This window comes from Pipistrellus hanaki (genome assembly GCF_964339955.1).
Source record: "Pipistrellus hanaki genome assembly, chromosome: X".
Taxonomy (NCBI): domain Eukaryota; kingdom Metazoa; phylum Chordata; class Mammalia; order Chiroptera; family Vespertilionidae; genus Pipistrellus; species Pipistrellus hanaki.
In genome coordinates, this window is record NC_140524.1 from 12,485,145 (window position 1) to 12,507,332 (window position 22,188).

The window sequence follows — 22,188 nt, forward strand, 5'->3', positions numbered from 1 at the left end:
TATCAATATTAGCTTACTTTTCACCAAATAAGTAAAGGACGAGAGAGAAAGAGAGAAAGCAAGAGATATTTCTAATTATTTGATAGATGCAAATCAAAATGACAATGCGGTACCATCTCACACCTGTCAGAATTGGCAATCATTAACAAATCAACAAATGACCTAGTGCTGGCAAGGATGCGGAGAAAAAAGGAACCCTAGTGCACTGCTGGTGGGAATGCAGACTGCTGCAGCCACTGTGGAAAACAGTATGGAGTTTCCTCAAAAAACTAAAAATGGAACCATTTGACCCAGTAATCCCACTTCTAGGAATATATCCCAAGCAACTAGAAACACCAATCAGAAAGGATATATGCACCCCTATGTTCATAGCAGCACAATTCACTTTAGCTAAGATTTGGAAACAGCCTAAATGCCCATTAGCAGATGAGTGGATTAGAAAACAGTGGTACATCTACACAATGGAATACTATGCTGCTATAAAAAAGAAGGAATTCCTACCATTTGCAGCAGCATGGGTGGAACTGGAGAGCATTATGCTAAGTGAAATAAGCCAGGCAATGAAAGAAAAATACTACATGATCTCACTCATTTATGGAAAATAAAGAGCATTATAACCTGATGAACAGAGATATATACAGAGGCAGATAAGCATCAAACAGACCGTCAAATTACAGCGGGAAGGCTGGGGAGTGCTGGGGAGGGGGAGAAGAGATCAACCGAAGGACTTGTATGCATTCATATAAGTACAACCATGAACACAAGACACTGGGGGGTGTGGGATGAGGGCATGCTACAGGGTGTATGGGAGGTTGGAGGAAGGTCAATGGGGAAAAAAAGGAGATATATGTACTACTATATGTAATACTTTAAACAATAAAATAAAATTTTAAAAAGAAAGCAAGAGAGAGAATATGAATGAATGATAATCTTGTGTTTAATACTAAAATTATTTTATAAGCCTTAGAAATTTTATAACTGACAATTATGAAAATGTATGTTTTATGTTCAAGAGTTTTTCTTTGGCAGGTCAAAGAGTGAACAGCCCCTGAAGGGAAGCAGGGTTTGCCACCCAAAAATATCCCTCTTTGGGATATTATTTATATCAATACTTGCTTAATGCATATTTTGATATTTAAAATATATTTTTGAAACTCCTCTTAATTTTCTCCCATTATGAATAAATGATGTAAATAAAATTAATTTTTTACTGGGTCCTATGAAAAATAGAATGAAACATTTCTGTCCATTGCATCAATATTCACTTTTTCAAACCATACAGGATAATCCTGTTAATCTTGTATAAAAACTAAGAGAATTAAATTTTTTTTAAAGAAACAAAAGACTTGGGAAAAACTTTGACCTTCCCCCTAACTCCCTCAAAAAATTCAGACTTAGAACCTGCTCCAGGAAGGGGGCTATCAGCATAGGTAACCATAGTTTAATATGAACTAAGTAGACAGACAGGGAAGAGCCCAGCAAGGCCTCTTTGATCAAAGCCCTCTCTGTGTCCCATTGTTAATGATGGCCCAACAAACATTTGTTTACCAAACATTTGCTTTTTCATCGCCCTGTGAATTGCCTTCCTCCCCTTTAAAGTCCCAAACCACTCCCACCTTTTTCCTTAGCTTAAGATGGCATAGAAGCCTCAGCTACATGACTTGTATTCAGGCCCCATATTCTTGTAGACTCCCCCTTGCCCCATACTTACATATGTATTTAATTTGGTCATTTTCTCCTTTTAATCTATCTTATGTAATTTCATTATTTAACCAGCCAGAAGAATTAAGATGGGAAAGAGGAAATTTTCTCCTCCCCCATACTCCCATCACTGCACAAAATAAGAAACTGGAGTCTGATAACAGATATAATAAAAAGCAAGACAGAGTAGTAACACAGTGACAAATTTGTTGTGAAACCTTCCAAATTCATTCAGAACATATGAAAGTAACAGAATAACTGGGTCATTCTGCATGATTTCAAAAGTGGATATTGATCAAATGGAAAGAAAAGTTTTACTTATATAATTTATTTATAATGGTAGGAAATTTAAGTTTCAAAAATATATATTGGATATAATAAAATATACAACATTTAGGAAGTACTGATTTAGATATCATAAAATAATAGTTACAAATTAATTCGTTCATTTGTGTGTATGTTGGTACTATAAAATGTCTAATATGTACGGTATTTATTTTTGGTTTGACATTCAACACCAAGTAACTTAGACATAAAGAGTTACTTAAAAATTTGTCTCTACATCATTTAAAAATAAAATTCCTGCCCAGCCAGTGTGGCTCAGTGGTTGAAGGTCAACCTATGGAGTTCACTATTCAATTCCATGTCTGGGCACACGCCAGGGTTGTGGGCTTGGTCCTCAGTAGGGGGCCTGCAGGAGGCAGCCTATCAATGATTCTCTCTCTTCATTAATGTTTCTATCCCTCTCTCTCTCTCCCTTCCTCTCTGCAATCAGTAAAAAATATTTTTAAAAAATAAAATAAAAATGAACTTCCTAAAAGATTATCATTTATATTTAAAAATTTTTCAGTCTTTGACTTAGTTTATAAATCTGTTTAGTCTAACAGAACATTTAGTGTTACTTAGTAAGTGTTGATACTTCTTCAAGGTTGTTCCTCACTTTTTGTTCTTTCTTTATAGTATCTCCTTTGCAGAACATTGTGGACAAAAAAGGGTGGTATAATAAATCTAACCCACAGTAACCTCACATGGTTTTCTAATCATACATTACTAATTGGGCAGGTCGTGGTGGGTAGTCATGCTCCAGGCATATAACTTCTTTAGTAAAAAGATTACCTTTGCCTTAAGCAGGCCCTGTTCATTGTTTCCCTGCACGTGGGTTAACACACTTTTCAAGTGCTTCTTTTTTAGACCCCTTGAACTATAACCACCCTGAGGAGAGCACATAATCTTGCTAACTATTCTATAATACAATCCCCACTTTTCTTTCTCCCATCATCACGCAATCTTCCTTATGTTCCTTCCTGATTTTCAAATTAAAAGAAACTGCAAACTGTCATTCTCAGAAGTATTTTTCTCAGGCTGTTGAGATCTTTTGTCCAGATGTATTCTCTGCTTGGCTCAAATAAACTCATAAAAATTATCTACAAGTTTGGACGTTCTTGGTTAACACCATATTTTATCCCTTTGCTTCAACTAGGGATGACTTATATCTCTAGCTCAAGACCTCTCCCTGAGCTAGGCCCATATATCCAACTGCCTTTAGGACATGCAGTTTGGATGTCTAAAAGATAATCTCAATTCAACATAGTCCAATTAACTCTTCCTCCAATGTCTCTTATCTTGGTAAACAGTGCAGTGTCACCTTCTACCCAGTTACTCAAGACTGAAACCTGCTCTTTGACTTTTCCCTTTTTTTCTACTCTTCTTTTTTGTGTATGAAATTTTGTTATTACTTTTTGTCCACGTTTTCTTTTCTTTTTTTTTTAATTAATTTTTTACAGAGAGGAAGGGAGAGGGATAGAGAGCCAGAAACATCAATGAGAACGAAACATCGATCAGCTGCCTCTTGCACACCCCTCCTGGGGATGTGCCCGCAACCAATGTACATGCCCTTCATGGGAATCGAACCTGGGACCTTCCAGTCCTCAGACCGAGGCTCTACCACTGAGCCAAACCGGTTTCGGCTTGTCCACGTTTTCTACCTAGTGAATTTCCTAAAGGCAGTGCACATGCTTTGATCCCTTTGTATCCCCAGCACCTCTCACAATGAAAAGCACTTACCAGGTGCTTCATGAATATTTGCTGAGTGAATAAAGGAATAAACAAACTGGCAGTCCATTCAGTCAAAATATTTGCACATCCTTCATCCCAGCTCTTTTTGGCTTAACACAATTATTTTCAAGGAAAGATGAGGCTTCTACCTCTTCCTTAAAAGCAATTAAATGACTCTAGCTGGGCTTCTAAATAGTAACTATCTATACCTGAGATAAGTAGGATGTGACTGAATGACAACATGGTAGCCACCAACCACATGTAGCTAAATTGAAATCAAAATTAAATAAAATTTAGTTCTTCAGCCACTTTCCAAGTTTTAAGCAGTTACTTGTGGCTAGTGATTACTGTATTAGAGTAGATTAAAAGAATTTATATAATCTCAGAAGGATTTATTTGACAATGCTATATAAAAGGATGCAGTGAGTTATACTGGACAAGACACTTGCTTTGACAACAAATACTGTGTGACAACTAAGTTATGCTTAAGTCCACTGGCTTGGATGTCAAGAATGTAAAATAAAGGAAAGCAAATTTTTTGAAATTCCTCTGTAAATTTAAATGTCATGCTTCTCTATAAGTCAATATAGATGAAAAAAAAATTTGACTTATAATCAGAATATACAAGTAACAGATAAGCACATACATTGTTAATGAAAATCTTAATGAGTATTTTGCATCTTACTGGTCTGTGCCTATATACAATAAATTCAGGCTGAAGATATGAAATGTAACAGGATTTGCAGTCACATTTATTGCTGGCCTTTGGTTAGGAACAGAGACAAACAGAACTTTCTTTGTCCAAATTGTATCAGTTAATTTTCAAAAAGAAAGAAAATGATCAAAGAACTTTCTGCTAGTTGTATTTACATGAAAAGAACACCTTCTAATTTTACAAAGAAAAGTACCTCTGTCTCATTATGTAAAAGCTCAAAATGTTCTTTTTCAATTAGCTTAGTGTTTTTTGTTCTCTCCATTTAAAATCTTTCCCTAAGATTTGATATGCATTGGTAAAGTATTCAATGCTGCTGAATTACTTTAGTAGAAGGTTGTTCTTGGCTGAAAACAGTGTCTACTTCTACTTACTACATAACTGAAACTATAAATATGAAAAAGACTTTAAAAAAGTAAACATTTGTGACCGAAAGTCAGAAAACTGATGACAGTAAAAAATAATCCTAAATAACTCCCCTCATTTATTATAGCTTAGAGTTGAGATGATTTAATCTGAAGTAATGGAAAAAAGGAAAACCAGATATCCCTTCTTAGTTGCAAAAGTTAAGGAGCTAAATTTTTTTTATAAATTCAGATAATTTTTAAAAATGCTTTTATTGATCTTTAGAGAGAGGAAGGGGGAGGGATAGAGAGGTAGAAACATCAATGAGAAAGGGGAACATCATTGAGCGGCTACCTCCTGCACTGTCCCCCTACTGGGGATCAAACCATCAACCCAGGCATGTGTCCTGACCAGGAATTGTATCAGTTAACTCTTGGTTCATGGGTTGATGCTCAACCACTGAGCCATACCTGCTGGGCAAGGACCTAATTTTTAAGATTTTTTTAATCAAAGCCAGTCTGCAAACTCACAGAGGGAACCCACTAACACCCCATCCAAAACATAATCTTGGGTCAGGTATCAGGCATCCTCTTTTTCTCCAGGACCAACTGCCATATCTGACAAGATTGGTACTGTCATCTCCAGAGTGTACATTCCCCCAAGAATCACTATGCTCTTAAGTGGTTCCCTAGGGATCGTGCCTAAAACAGTCTCTATTTTTCCCAGCCTTCACCATAGCATTCAGCATCACAGATCCACCATGAAAAGTGGACAGAATTTGAGGTCACACAGGCTTGGGTTCAATCCTCAGTTCTGACACTTCCTAGCTGTGAGATATAAACAAGTTTGTTAGCTTCTCTGAGCCCAAGTTTCCTAGTGTTTAAAGTGATTCATAATACCAGAACCTTGCAAGGTTATTGTAAAGATAAAATAGTATTTGGGAAAAGTGCTTTGTAATCTGTACAGTCCAACGTGATCATCTCAAGTACCCTCATTAATCACTCTCCCTTTGATAGCTCCATTCCTCTAAGTATCTTCTCCACTTAAATATATTATTAGGGATATATAATACTGTAATTTTCTTTTAAATGATTCCTTTGTGATTTTAATTATCTCTCTTATAAAATGTGTTCCTCAAAGATGAATTCTGCATGCACTATCATTTCCCTGTTTCTTCAAAGTCAAGCAGAAGACTCTCTGGTATAGAGATAAGCAGACTGGGGATCAAGAATTGCTATTGTTAGAGATCACCTAGACCAATATTTTCCTTTGGGCAGGTTTAGGGGTGGGAAAATGAGTGTTGTATGGCTAATTCTAGTAAATACCCCCTTAGTAAATCTAAAAACTGATCCCTCCTGTTAAAAGAAAACTACAGGCCCCAAATGGTGTCACCACACTAAAAGCCCATAACACAGCACCTAAATTTAATACCTGGTCTAATTGCAATTTCAACCTCTCCCAGAAACATAATCTTAGTCAACCAGTATGAAAATTTCTGCTCAAGCACTAGTATGGTAATCTGTAACACAAGCCCTCTCTCCAACCCCCATAGAAAGAAGAGGCAATCTGCATGATAAAAACACTTCCCATTCTCTTCCTCCAAAGAAGAAGTGTTCTGGCCCCAAAATATTCCTTTCTTTTCTTTTGTTCATATCTCCTTACTCTGTACCCTTCTATCTATAAAGACCTTCTACTTTTTACAACCCTTCCTAGTGCCTTTGTAGTTGCTAAATGAGAGGCTGCCAGATTCCTGAATCATTTAATTAAAGCCATTTAGATTTTCAATGTTACTGGGTTGGCCTGGCCAGTGTTGCTCAGTTGGTTGAGCATCGTCCTATGCACCAAAAGGTCACCAGTTCCATTCCAGGTCAGGGAACATACACCGGATGCAGGTTCAATCCCCAGTATGGGGCGTGCAGGAGGCAGCCAATCACTATTACTCTATCATTGATGTTTCTATCTCTCCCTCTCCCTTCCTCTCTGAAATCAATAAAAGATATTTTAAAATTTTACTGGGCTGAATTTTGTTTTTTACCATGTTAAAATCACATCCATTCCTTTAAAGTCATACTACAAGCTAACCTATGAGCATCTTACACAGAATGAATTGCAAATGAACATGAGCTATTACTGTTACACATATACTACATTCTCCATTCTTCACAGAAAGAATGTAAACTTGCCCCACTACTAGATCCTTCTTAGTTTCATTTTTGGAAAACCTTAGTCTTTTAGAATGGAAGCAGACCAATTCACCAAGTCAACTTATTAACATCAAATTTGCCAAAAGCAAACTTGCCAATATAGACCATTGACAGAATGGCCAATGAAACAAAGAATTGTGGATGAAAAGTGGTTCTATGGAAAGTAACCTGACGGATGATCTGATCATAAATTCCTAACTGGGAAGATCATGGTGAGTAGACACATCCAAGGCATATAACTTCTATAGGAAAAGGACAAGAACCATATAATTACACTAATATATGGACGATAAAACAAAAAAACAACAAATGGAACAAACACACACAATAGACACAGACAACAGAAGGATGGTTACCAGAATGGAAGAGGCTAAAAAGGGATAGAAGGATAAAGAGGGTCAAATTTATGGTGAAGAGGTAGACTAAGACTTTGGGTGGCGAACAAACAATGCAATATACTGATGATGTATATTGCATATATATTGCCATTTGTAGGTCTTCTTCGGAAAAGTGTCTTTTCAGGTCCTCTGTCCATTTTTAATAGGATTCTTTGTGTTTTGTTGTTGAGTTGTATGAGATCTTTATATATTTTGGCTGTTAGAATTGTACACTTGAAACTTGTTATTTATCAATGTCACCCTAATAAACTTAATTTAAAAAGAATAGTATTAAAAACCTGCTTAATCTATTCAAAATTTTTAAGTACACTGGCTTGGCAGAGTTTAAGACTGTAATAGAAAGAAAAGATTTCAGGGTTCTGGACCAACTTGACACCTTCTCACCATTCTGTGATGTTTAACTTTTAACAAATTAAACATTCCTTAAAATGTTGATAGCAAGGATATATTCATTGACTATATTCAACAATTAGTCCTTATATACAATTAAGAACAATATATTCATATGAAAAGATAAAAATTATTTGCAAAATACAGCCTGTGAGCCAAAATTAGCAGCAGCTTGTTTTTGATATTAGGTTAAGAATGGTTTTTAATTTTTCAAAAGGTTGTCAAACAACAAAGAATATATTATAGAGACCTTATAGCCTATAATGTCTAAAATATTTACTATCTGGTCCTTTGCATAATAATGATTATATATATTCAAGAAGAGTATTTCTTAAGACATGATTTTTATTTTTCCATTGTTTTTTACAGAGTGGAAGAGAGAGGTAAAGACAGAGAGAAATATTGATGTGAGAGAAACTCATTGATTGGTTGACTCCTGCATGCACCCTGATAAGGGCCTGACTGGGGGAGGAGATTGCAACTGAGGTACGGGCCCTTGACTGGAACCATATTCTGGACCCTTCAGTCTTTAGGCCAACACTCTGTTCACTGAGCCAAACCAGCTAGGGCGAGACATTTTTGATGAATTATAAATTTGGAAACAGACCCAGAGACAGGGAAGCATCGATCAGACTGTCAAACCTCAGAGGGAAGGTAGGGGAGGGTGGGGGTAAAGGGGAGAGATCAACCAAAGGACTTGTATGCATATATATAAGCCTAACCAGAAGTCATAGACAACAGGGGGTGAGGGCATACATGGGGAGGGGTTTGGGATGGGAATGGGGGGATGAGGACAAATATGTGATACCTTAATCAATAAAGAAATTTAAAAAATAAATCTGGGTAAATTTTATAAATTCATCATTTCAATGGATTGGTCTTGGAAAATTGATTTTTGGCAATTCGGCCACTGGAGAAATTAATCATTTTGCAGAAAGCTTCCCAATTTTTATCTTTAGTGAATTTATCTGAATTCAGCATCACTTCTCTCAAATGAAAGATAATGTATAAAGAGACATATCAAATCTTAAAAAAAAAAAACAAGCAGATAAAAGATCTGTTTGCTTCCAGTGACTACAGAAGCCAGTGGAAAACTCAGAATCCCACTAAAGAAGCCCCGTCTATTTTCATCTGGGAAAGATATTAATGAACCTGAAATTGTTCAAGATCATATTTCCTGTTAATAAGAGACCACAACGCTCATCTTAAAAATATTTAGCACATGAATATGGAAACTTTCTGAGTGACTGTTTCCAGAAATATTTTTATCTTAAAGGATCATTTTTAGTCTCAAAAGGTTTTCTTTCTGTTTTTGATGGGAGGGGCACAGTATATTTCATTCAGATATTCTGAATGAGAGAAGTATGCTATTTGAATCTACCAGTCTTCTACAATAGAGGAATTTATACCACTGACGATCCTATAGTGAAGGTCCTGGCTAATTTTAGGTGCAAATTCTAGCAGAAAGAGTATACATTTTCTGACCCATTAATCCAGGGCCAAAAGGATACAGTGACATGTTTGAGGCATGCTTGTGTGTGCACATGTGCACATAATGGTTGTGAGGTGGGCAGAAAATGAAATGAAATGACTTAGGAAAGAAATACTTGGCTCTTGCTCACAGATTCCCTACTCTGAGCACTACACTCCTCACTGCTCCCTGGCCAAAAGGACTGATGTCCGTAAGAGGATAACTTAGGGTTTGTAAGCCAAATGTACCAATGATATCTCCCCTTCTTCTGTTTAAGCCATAGACATAGATTTTTTTTATTTTTCCATTATCATTGGCATTCAATATTATGTTACTTTTAGCTGTACAGCATAGTGGTTGGACAATTATATATCATACGAAGTGATACTCCTGATAAGTCTACTACCAACCTGGCATTGTACATAAGTATTACAATATTATTGACTATATTTCCTATGGTGTACTTTACATCCCCATGACTATTTTTTAAAGGTGGAAGGAAATAGATTCTTCTGGCACTTAAAATCATATTCTTTGTGTGGGCTGATATATAGTTGATATACAATTGATATGTCTGAAGCTTATACATTTAAGCTTATTTATAACTAAACCTGCATCATACACAATAGTTCAGATAATTTTAGAATTTTAATATGAAAATTTAAAAGAAAACATTGAGCTTCAACTATTTAAAATAGGGTATTCCTTTCAAAATTACCCGATTGGTAATTACTTTAATCCCATAGCTAAAAAAAAATCAATCCCTGTCTTAGTTATGTGTTAACAGACTTGCATCCAACCATTACTAATAAGCAATTAAAAAAGGAATAAAACTCAAATGCTCCAATACTCATATATTTCAATGTTTTACAAAAGATAGAATCCAAATGGGAAAATATCCACCAGAGGCTTATTTGATCCATTTCATAGAAAACATCCCTGTTTCTAAAGGGCCTGTTTGAACTACTCTAATGTGCCTTTTTTGTCACACCAATTTTCCATAAACACATCAAAAAATGAATACATCTAACGTTACTCGGAGGTATTTCCTCACTAGGATGGAAAAATATGAAATTCTTAATATTCATAAAACTTAGAAAGTATATACAAATCATCAACATGGTAAAAATCCTAGTCTGATGTCCTGTGTCTTGAATGGAAAGTAACTATGATAAGCAGTGCCCTGATATCAAAGAATAAAAACAAAACAGATAAGCAACAAGTAAGCAAAATCCCTTTGCTATAAAAATAAGGTAGGCCATTAATAACCAAAAATTTTTCAAGGTTTTATCAAGTTGAAAAATATATTGCTGTTATTGGCCTCTCCTTAACAGTACAGAAATATCAAACCAAAAAAAAATCACCTTTTGAATCTGATTAGTGTTCTGTGGTCTCCCCTTTTTTCAAAAGTAAAGAAGGCAACATATAGTGTTGATTGGTGAGTCACTGGAACATACCTGGATCCCAGCCTGGATGCCAGCCGCTAACACTAATGGCATTCATAGGCAGCATGAATGTCAAGCTACACAGTTCCCCACCATATATTTGTGGAAAATTCATTCCAGGAGAAATTCATAAATCAGGCAAGAAACTATACTAAGACCAGCACTGTGTGGTAAGGTATAAAAAGAGTTCGCTCTGTTCCCACTAACTAGAAAGCCTTGCAAGCCAAGCTTTCCAGCAGAGGATAAGATGTTCTATGGGGATGCATTTCCTGCTCCAAGAGAACAGTCTTTGTAGGCCTAGAACTGCCAATTCAGTGTTTTTATAATTTATCTGGTACCATGTTTATTTGCATATATTATTGTTTTCATATCTACCTCTATTATCTAATATTTCTTCCACTGTGAAAAGGTCTGAAAATTTTTTTTATGAATTAAAGTTCATCATTGTTCAAGGACATGACTCTTCAAAGGAAGGAAACACACATAACATTTTTATATCATAAAAGAGAGAAGGATCAATTTCTTAAAAATACAGCCAGTGGTTCACAGGGCCTGGCCTGGGAATATATATTCAAGGTAAGATTTTGCCAAACACCCCTTACTTTATTTGGCATCTCAATCTTCCTAATTTATAATCCACTCTCTCTACCATTTATTGAAGGTGACATTCTATGTGCTTCTTCTGTCACTTGTACTATGTCTGAGCCAGTTGGGGAAATGAAACATCAGAAGTCAGTCAAGTCCTAGCATATGTTAAAAGAAAAACAATCTTTTATATGTTTCTTTGCTGAACATTAAAACACTGGTAGTCTAGATGTTGGCTGTGTATTATAAATATGATATATGACTTTAAATTTAGTTTATTTTTATTTTTCATTCTGAAAATCACCCCCCTTAGTTTAGAGTGGCAAGGTGGACACATGACTAAAACAAGTTAATTGAATAATATGAGCTACTCTCTGTACTGAGGGAGACGCAAGCTGAATGCAATTTGAATATTTCCCTCTTGGAGCTTTGGATTATCTAGAAGTGCTAAGTCTGTCTCTGTGATCTCAAGGAAAAGTGAAGAGTGTCAATAGGAAAGGAGAAAGTAAAGAGAGCTCTTTCAAGCCATGTGGCAGGAAGAACTTCTGTGAGGAGAAAGAATGAACTGGTTTCTGGATGGCAAGGAGGATTTGAGTATACACAATATAGGTGGAAAAGATATCTTAGTGTAGAAAACAGGAACAAGGATACAGTGAAAGAGCTTAGATGGAATTTACAGAATAGTGACTTCATTATGGTTTCTTGTGCATATCACCACACTAGGCAGTAAGTTTTATGAGGGTAGGCACAGTGCAGTGCTGGACACTGAGAACACAGACTCATAAAGTTTACAGTTCTGTGGGGAATCCAAAAAATGAACGAAGAGTCCAAAGATAACTTACATCCAGAGACAGAGAAGTATAGATCAGACCATCAAACCTAAGAGGGTGGAGGTAAGGGGGAGAGATCAACCAAAAGACTTGTATGCATGTATATAAACCTAACCAATGGACAGACACCAGGAGATGAGGGCATGAGTGGGGGTTGAGGGGCAATGGGGTGATAAGGACACATATGTAATAGCTTAATAAAGAAAAAAAGATAAAAAGACAACTTACATTTACAAATTGTAAAAAGTATGATGAAGGAGAAAAGGGCAGGGTGTCATGGGAAGAAAACCAAAAGTGGACCTAGGGGAGTGTTGTAAGCCAACCATGTGACAACACCAGTGGAAGAGTATTTTAAGTTCAGGACATAAGCACTTGCAATGCTTCCATGTTGGAAAATTCACAGATGAGAAGAGGCCAGTGCAGCTGGAATATAATAGATAAAAGGGAGGGTAGCACAAAAGGGAGGTTTGAGGAATAGGTAGGTATGAGAGCAGTGTGCTTTACAGTTCATACAAAAGGATTTTGGATTTTATTCTAAAAGTAAGTGGAAACCACTGAAAACTTTTGAGCAGGAGAAGGGCATGGTTATATTTCAACAAATGGTTTCATGTCAAAAAATATGAACTTCAACATCATATTTTATATAAGTATGAGCCCAAATGGGCCACAGATACAAATGTAAACCCAGAACTATAAAAAAATTTAGAAAAAAATAGGAGAAAAATCTATGTGACTTTCAGTTTGGCAATGAGTTCTTAGACATGGCACCAAAAGCATAATCCATCAAAGAAAAAAAAAAAAAGGTAAAATTATCCTTTTTCAAAATTAAAAACTTTTGTTCTACAAAAGACACTAAGAGAATCCTACCTAATAAAAGAGTAATATGAAAATTAATCATCACTCCACTACACCCACAAGCCACACCCACAAGCTAATCAGAGCAAGTATGCAAATAAACCCAACCAAGATGGCTACAGCCACAGAGAGCAAGGGGGAGGCTTGGGTTTCCCAGGCAATGGAAGAAGCCAAGCTTTCCACCCTTGCTGGCCTATGTCTCCACTTAAGGCTATAAAGTTTCAATTATAGAAGGTAAACAAATCCAAACAGAAATGGCTAGTGGCCCTGGAGCAAGCAGGAGGCTTGGCTCCACTCCAGGCTACAAAGTTTCAATTGTAGAAGGTAAATAAATTCCAGATACCAGAGCCTCCACTTGGGTTGCCAGGGGCATGACCGGCCTGCAAACCACCACAGGCCCCTCGCTCAGGCTGCCCCATGCCCCAAAGGAACGCCCACCCTGATCCAGGACACCCTTCAGGGCAAACCAGCTGACCCCCACCAGTGCACCAGGCCTCTATCCTATCTAATAAAAGAGTAATATGCAGATTGACCATCACTCCAAACACAAGATAGCTGCCCCATGTGCTCAAAGATCCTGCCCCCATGTGGACACAAGATAGCCACCACAAGATGGCCAGCAGGGGAGGCAGTTGGGAGGGACAGGCCTGCAAGGGAGGGCAGTTGGAGGTAATCAACCCTGTAGGGGAGGGCAGTTAGGGGTGACCAGGCCAGCAGAAAAGGGAAATTGTGGGCAAACAGGCTGGCAGGGGAGCAGTTAGACATCAATCAGGCTGGCATGGGAGTGGTTAGGAGGTGATCAGGCTGGCAGGTAGAAGTGGTTAGATGCAATCAGGAAGGCAGGCAGGCGAGCAGTTGGGAGCCAATAGTTCTGGATTGTGAGAGTGATGTCCGACTGCCCACACTGGGACCGGGTCTAAATGGGCAGTCGGACATCCCTCGAGGAGTCCCAGATTGGAGAGGGTGCAGGCTGGGCTGAGGGACACCTCCCACCCCCCATGCATGAATGTCGTGCACTGGGCCTCTAGTGAAAAAATACGGTACAAAAAACAGTGCTCTGACAAAAGACTTATATCCAAAATATACAAAGAATTCTCAAAACTCAATAATAAGAAAACAAACAGCATTATTTTAAAAATAGAAAAACATTCACATATTTTAATGATGAAGATATGCTCAATATTTTTAGTCATTAGGGGAACGCAAATTGCAACCATAATTCAATACTCTAGAGAAGTGAAATGAAAGCTCATGTCCACCAAAATCTTGTACACAAATGTTTATACAGCAGTTTTATTAAAACCTGCAAAAACCCAGCAAAAACCCTGATACCTAGCCCTCAACAGGTAAATAAATAAACCATGGTACATCCATACATTATATGGAATGCAACTAGGCAATAAAAATTATTGATGCATACAACAACTCAAGTTAACCTCAAAAGACTAATGCTGAGGGAAAGAAGCAAATCTCTAAAGATTATGTACTATAGGATACTAATTATGTGACATTGTCAAAAAGATAAAACTATAGAAATGAAAAATAAAATCAGTGGTTGATAGTAATAGGGATGACTCTAAAGGAACAGCAGAAGGGAGCTTTTTTGGGGAGTGGGTGATGGAACTGTTCTTTATCTTGACTATGATCGTGGTTACACAAATCTATGCATGTGTTAAAAACCACAGAGCCCAGCCAAGGTGGCTCAGTGGTTGATTGTTGACCTATGAACCAGAGGTCATGGTTTGATTGCTAGTCAGGGCACATGACTGGGTTGCGGGCTCGATCCCCAGTGTGGGGTGTGCAGAAGGCAGTTGAAAAATGATCCTCTCTCATCATCGATGTTTCTATCTCTCTATCCCTCTTCTTTATTCTCTGAAATCAATAGTATATATAATTTTTTTTAAACACATAAAGATGGTCCCAGCCAGGTGGCTTGGTTACTTGAAGTGTCATTCAGTACACCAAAAGGGTTTCAGGTTCAATTCCCAGTCTGGGAACATATATATTGCAGGTTCAATCCCCAGTCCAGGTACATGTGAGAGGCAACTATTTGATGTTTCTCTCACATCAATGTTTTTTCTATCTCCTTTTCTCTCTCTCTCTCTCTCTCTCTAAAATAAATAAATAAATAAATCGTCAGGTTAGGATTTAAAAAAACAAACCATACATAATAAGTCAATTTTAATGTATAATTAAAAAAATGAAAATATGTGTCCACAAAAAAAACTTGTAAAAGAATATTATAGCTCTATTTGTAGTAACCAAAAACTAGTAAGAAATGTCCATTAAAAGAAGCATGAAACAGACTGTCAAATCTCAGCAGGAAGGTGTAGGTGGGTGAGTGGGTGGGAAGAGATTAACAACAAAGAAAGTCTAACAAATTGTGGTATATCTAGAATAGATTGCTCCTCAGCAACAAAAAGGAATGAACTACTGATACATATGATGTGATGAATCTCAGAAACATTATGCTGAATTTAAGAGGGCAGACTCAACAGAGTATATACCCTGTTTCGCAGAAAATAAGACAGTGTCTTATATTAATTTTTTCTCCAAAAGTTGTGCTAGGTCTTATTTTCAGGGGATGTCTTATCTTTCCATGCGCTAGGTCTTATTTTCGGAGGATGTCTTATTTTCGGGGAAACGGTGTTATATGGTTCTACTTTTATGACATTCTAGTAAAGGAAAATTTAATCTATAGTGAAAACTATCAGAACAGAGATTGCTTCTAGGTGGGAGGATAACAGAAAAGGGGGCACAAAATACTTTCTAATATGTTGAAAATATTATATGTCTTAATCAGAATGTGGGTTGCATGGGTTCATGTATTCATCAAAGCTCACAAGGAATGGTACACTTAAGATCAGTACATTTCATTATATGTAAAATTTACCTTAAAATATAAACAATATGGACTCACTTGAAGAAGCTTTCTTTACACCATGATCTTGAATTGGCAACCTTAAAACTATTCTGTGCATTCTAGATTTGAACAAATGAGTAAATACGTTGATAACAATGGGGCCAGTCCTCTCTGATTATTGACCAGTGTTGCAAAGTGGAAATGGGAATACTAGAATGAACCCTATGGTGCTGGTTTACAGTAGGAGGTATCAATAGTATGACAATCTTATGGCAGCCATTGGTTTATACTATTTTATATCGATATATATAAATACACAAAGGTACTTATACATATAAATGGATAAGATATGAAAATATAGATATGTCTTTATGGCTATGTCCATTCATGTGTAGTATTTGTTTCCTAGTTCTGAAAGCACCTAGAAGCAATAACAAACCAGTAACAATGAGCACAAGTAATGCCCAGATCATCGTTTCTAAATATCTCCACTTAAAGAAGCCAGGGTTCCTTTGACTAAGGCTTAGAGAACCAAATAATTTCATGGCTGAGGCAGAGAAAGTACAAAATGAAGCTGAAACATCATATAGCACCAAAAAGTAAGGAATACTACAAGAATGGTGGAAAGCACCAAAAAGACACAGGAGCCAGAATAAAGGGGCTGCTACTGGTTGATTCTGAGATAATCTAAGCATTGATATCCTATATAATAAAGAGGAAATATGCAAATTGACCATCATTCCAACACATAAGATGGCTGCCCCCATGTGGATACAAAATGGCTGCCATAAGATTGTCAGCAGGGGAGGACAGTTAGTGGTGAAAAGGCCTGTGGGGAAGGGCAGTTGGGGGTGACCAGGTTGGCAGGGAAGGCAGTTAGGGGTGACCAGGCTGGCAGGGGAGGGCAGTTAGGTGAAACCAGGCCAGCAGGGGAGGGCAGTTGGGGGTGACCAGGCCTGCAGGGGAGGGCAGTTAGGGGCAACCAGGCTGGCAGGGGAGCAGTTAGGCGTCGATCAGGCTGGTAGGAGAGTGGTTAGGGGGTTATCAGGCTGGCAGGCAGAAGCAGTTAGGAGCAATCAGGCAGTAGGCGAGCAATTGGTAGCCAGCAGTCCTGGATTGTGAGAGGCATCCCAGATTGGAGAAGGTGCAGACTGGGCTGAGGGACACACACATCCCCATGCATGAATTTCATGCAGTGAGCCTCTAGTAAATGATAACAGCAAAATGTAATCCATTGAATAAATAAATTGAAAACATAATGAATGAGGAAAAGGGGAAGAGAAAGAGAAAGGAGGGTAGGGATGGGAGGTAGGAGAGAAGGAATAGAGAAGTGAAGGGGAACGAAGGGGGAAGCAAAGGAGAGAATAATGATAAATCAAATGGGGCAAAGTGTAAACAATTGTAAGTATGGGTAAAGGAAGATACATATGGTAGGTCCTGGCAAGGTTCAAATAAAAAGTTTTTTTTTTAAGTTTAATGGAGCAAAACAAAAAGCTTTTAAGTCAAAAAAGAGCTAAATGTGACACACTTCTCCAGATCCCTAATACACAGTCTAACATTTTCATTAGAGGATGACAAATGAATACCATGAGGTAAAAATTATTCCATTGTTAATTGTCTGAGTAGAACAAGCAACTGCAAGCATATTTATCTACAACTACTTTTTATAAATCGGTTAGTACTCAGATAATTCGCCCCATATTTTTCTAAACTTTGATATTAGACTTCTTTTTTTCCATTTTTTTATTAAGGTATTATATGTGTACATATCTTACCATTACCCCCCTCCACTCCCATACATGAGGGAAGGGTAGGGAGACATGGGGGAGATAAGAGATCAATTGAAGGACTTGTATGCATGCATATAAGCATAACCAATGGACACAAAACTCTGGGGGGTGAGGGCATGTATAGACTTCTTTTTACTAGTGTCTAAATCTTTAGTGATTTCAGGGTTGCTTCAATGAGTTTTGAGTACAAACTCTTACTAAGAGCTTTTCAAAAAACATTAATAACAAAATTGTTTTTATCAACTGTAAATATAAAACAGTGTAATTTTATATTTTTAGGTGATCAAACTAATTTGACATGTAGCTGAAGATAAGAATGTGGGCTGGTTAGAGGTCATCTACACTAATAAAAGAGAAAGATTCAAATTTACCATACCTCTACGACACCCACCAGACAATCAGGAGTATGAAAATTAACCTGACAAAGATGGTGGGTTAATTTGCATACACAGGCACCATGCGGCTGGGGGCAGGGTAGTACCAAGCAGCCTGGTTCCCAGGGATTGGCGCCAGACCCACAGGCTCCCAGGACCATCACCAGCCCCTGGAGGAGAGCACAGGCTGTGCTAAGGCAAGCCCACAGCCTCCTGGGACCATTGCTGGCCCTGGGAGGTGAGCACAGGCCTGGAGTAAAACGTTTGACAGCAAGTCCTTTCAGTTTAGAGGCCCAAAGAATGATCATTTCCTTTTCTATGAAACACATAACTCTGACACACTATTTACAATTAAATAAGTTCCATATATTTTGATATTTTATAGCCCTGGAAAGTTACATATAATGATCAGCAAAGTGATAAGATGAAAATAATTTTTAGGTTTTTAAATATGTAACTAATTTCTGTCTGGAAGACATGCTAATTCAAAAAGTGATGGCTTTGTTGTCCTATAGGACATTAGCCAGATTGTATCTAATTTAGCAGTTGATTGTATCTAATTTAGCAGTTTTACTTTAGGCTTTCATCATTGGAAATCACATTTGGAACAGCATTATAATCCTTCCAGTCCCTTTGCTGAGTTAAACAGAACTTTTGCATCTGCTATTATGTATTTAAATAAGAATTATGTATTCAACACATGCAAAATTTTGTTTTGACACAATAAAACAAAAGATCATTTGATTCTTCCATGGAACTCAGAAAAGCACAAACTTGAATCATTTTTGTGGCTTAGGCTAATTTTCCAATTATCCTATATAATAAAAGCCTAACATGCAAATTGTCTCCTCGGGAGTTCAACCACTTGCTATGACATGCGTTGACCACCAGGGGAACATGGGGGTGACGTGGCGCTGGAAACTGCCAGCCCCAATGGGCCTCAAGCTGGGGCCCGATCCCTGCTTGGCTTCCTCCATTGCCAGAGGCAAACCTAGCCTCCTGCTCTTTCTAGCTCTGTGGCTGTCACCATTTCTTTTTTTATTTATGTACCTCTGTCATTGAAACTTTGTAGTCTTGAGTGGAGGTCTGGCTGGCAAGGGCAGGTGGAAAGCTTGGCTTCCTCCATTGCCGGAGAAACCCAAGCATCCCTCCTGTTCTCTGTGGCCATAGCCATCTTGGTTGGGTTTATTTGCATATTTGCTCTTGATTGGATGGTAGGTGTGGCTGGTGGGTGTGGATTGTGGGTGTGGTTTGTGGGTGTAGTAGAGTGATGGTTAATTTGCATATTACTCTTTTATTACATAGGATAGGGTAACAAGTAATTTCCATATTATAGAAATATTTGATGGATTTTTAAATAGGTTTATAATGGAGTTTTAGTGATATTTGAGAAATTGGCATTTCCCTGTGGGTAAAAATGCATTTTTATTTTTCCCACACAGAATAATGAAATACTGACTTCTGTTCTCTGAAAGTTTGTTAACGAACAGATGTTAAAGAACAGATTAGATTCTCAAAGAGGGACACCTGTATGATAGCAGTTCCTGCAATGCACAATTATTCTCCTAATATTTAAAAGTATTTTTTAAAAAGAAGTTACCAAGAAACATTTTAAATGTATGATCTTAATTTGAAAGTCAATAAATGTCCATGTTAGTTGTTAACTCTACTTATTGCTTTTTAAATAAAAAGCCAACACACAAACAAAATGAAGAATAAAATCATATATGATCATACCAATGTATGCAGAAAAGCATTTTACACAACTCAGCACTAATTTGTGATAAAATCCCTCAGGAAAGTGGAAATAAAGCATACCTCAATATAATAAAGGCCATATATTGACAACCCCACAGCTAACATAATACTGAATGGGGAAAAACAAGTGTTTTTCTTAAGATCCGAAACAAGACAGGGATATCTACTTTCACTAATTCAGCATAGTGCTGGAAGTCCTAACTATAATGATGAGACAAGAAGAAGAAATAAAATGCATACAAATTGCCCAGCAGGTGTGGCTCAGTGGTTGAGTCAGGGCACATGCCCGGTTGCAGCCTAGATCCCCAGTAGAGGGTATGCAAGAGACAGCTGATCAATGATTCTCTCTCATCTATGTTCCTCTCTCGCTCCCTCTCCCTTCCTCTCTCTCTCAAATCAATAAAAAGCATATTTTTTTTTTTTTAAAAAGCATCCATATTAGAAAGGAATAAGTAAAACTTTCATTATTTTGAGATGGCATGAAACTGCATATAGAGAACCCTAAAAATTCTGCCAAAACAAAACAAAACAAAACAAAACAAAAAACTACTAGAGCCCTAGCCGGTTTGCCACAGTAGATAGAGCATCGGCCTGCATATCAAAAGGTCCCAGGTTCGATTCCGATCAAGGGCATGAACCTTAGTTGCAAACTCCTCTCTGGCCTGGGCCCTGCTCAGAATTGTGAAGGAAGCAACCAATCGATGTCTTTCTCTCACATCAATGTTTCTCTCCGTCTTTCCCCTCTCTCTTCCACTCTCCCTAAAAATCAATGGAAAAATATCCTTGGGTGAAGAATAACAAAAACAAAACAAAATAAAACACCTACTGGAACTGATAAATGAATTCAGTAAAGTAGGATACAAAAATAAATATTCAGACATCTTTTTTTGCATTTTAATACACTAAAAACTATTAGTGGGACTTTTCCCCCTCCCCTCTTGGGAGCCCATTCTGTGGGACTCATCCCACTTCCCATATGGGAGTCTGTACTTGTTCTTCAATAAATCTCCACTTTTGTTATAAAAAAATCATCAGAAAGAGACACTAAGAAAAATATCCCACTTATAATAGCATGAAGAAAAATAAAATATTTAGGAATTAATTTGACTAAGGAGGTAAAAGATCCATAATCAAAAAATTATAAGACACTGAAGAAAGAAATAGAAAGTACAAATAAGTGGAAGAATATACTGTACTCAAAGACAGGAAGAATTAACATAGTTAAGATGTCCATACACTCCAAAGCAATCTATAGATTCAATGCAATTTTTATCAAAATACAAATGGCATATGTCACAGAACTAGAGCAATCCAAAAATTTATATGGAACTATAAAAGACCTCAAATAGCCACAGAAAACTGAAGAAAAATAACGTTAGAGATATCACACTATCTGATCTCAAATTACACTACAAGCCTATAGTAATAAAATCAAAACAGTATGATACTACTTGGCCAGCAAGGCTCAATAGTTGAGTGTCAACCTATGAACCAGGAAGTCATGGTTCAATTTCAGGTCAGAGCACATGCCTGGGTTTCAGGCTCTGACCTGGCGTGTGGCGGGTGGGAGGTAGCTGATCAATGATTCTCTCTCATCATTCATGTTTCTATCTCCCTCTCTCCCTCTCCCTTCCTCTCTGAAATAAATAAAAATATTTTTTTTAAATCAATATGATACTGGAATATAAAAAAGACACATAAATCAATGGAACAGAATAGAGCCAGAAATAAACCCACACCATTATGAACATTAGTATTATATATGAGGCAAAAATATACAATGGGTTAAAGATGGTTTAGTCAACAAATGGTGTTGGGAAAATTGGACAGATAAGAAAAAAAAAGTGAAGTTAGACCACCTTCTTACGCCATATACCAAAATAATCACAAAATATATTAAAGACTTAAATATAAAACTTGAAACCATAAAACTCCAAGAAGAAAAGATAGGCAGTAAAATCTCTGAGATTTCTCTTAGAAATATTTTTTTCTGATGTATTACTTAGGCAAGGGAAACAAAATTAAAAATAAACAAAAAGTACTATATCAAACTAAAAGTTTTGGTTATTTGGTTTTTGTTATTTCTCACTGGAGGATTTTTCTTCCACTGACATTAGAGAGAGTGGAAGTGGGGGAGGGAGAAAGAAGAGAGAGACACAGATGTGAGAAAGCCACACCAATCAGTTGCTGCCTGCAACCATCCAAGCCAGGGCAAGGAACCTGCAACGCAGGTAAGTGCCCTTGACCAGAATGGAACCCAGGAACCATTCATTTCTCAAACCAATGCTCTAACCACTGAACCGCAGGCCAGGGCAAACGTTTCTGCACAGCAAAGGAAACCATAAACAAAACTAAAAGACAACCCATTGAATGGGAGAAGGTATTTGACAATAATGCTTGGGATAGGGGGTT

At 37.3% G+C, this 22,188-nt stretch overlaps 1 protein-coding gene across 1 annotated transcript in view; it reads right to left on the minus strand.

The window, feature by feature from the left end:
- Window positions 1-22,188, minus strand: part of LOC311615556 (uncharacterized protein) — a gene marked incomplete at both ends in the record, with an annotated part of 39,781 nt that overhangs the window by 9,278 nt on the left and 8,315 nt on the right. The window lies entirely within an intron of this gene.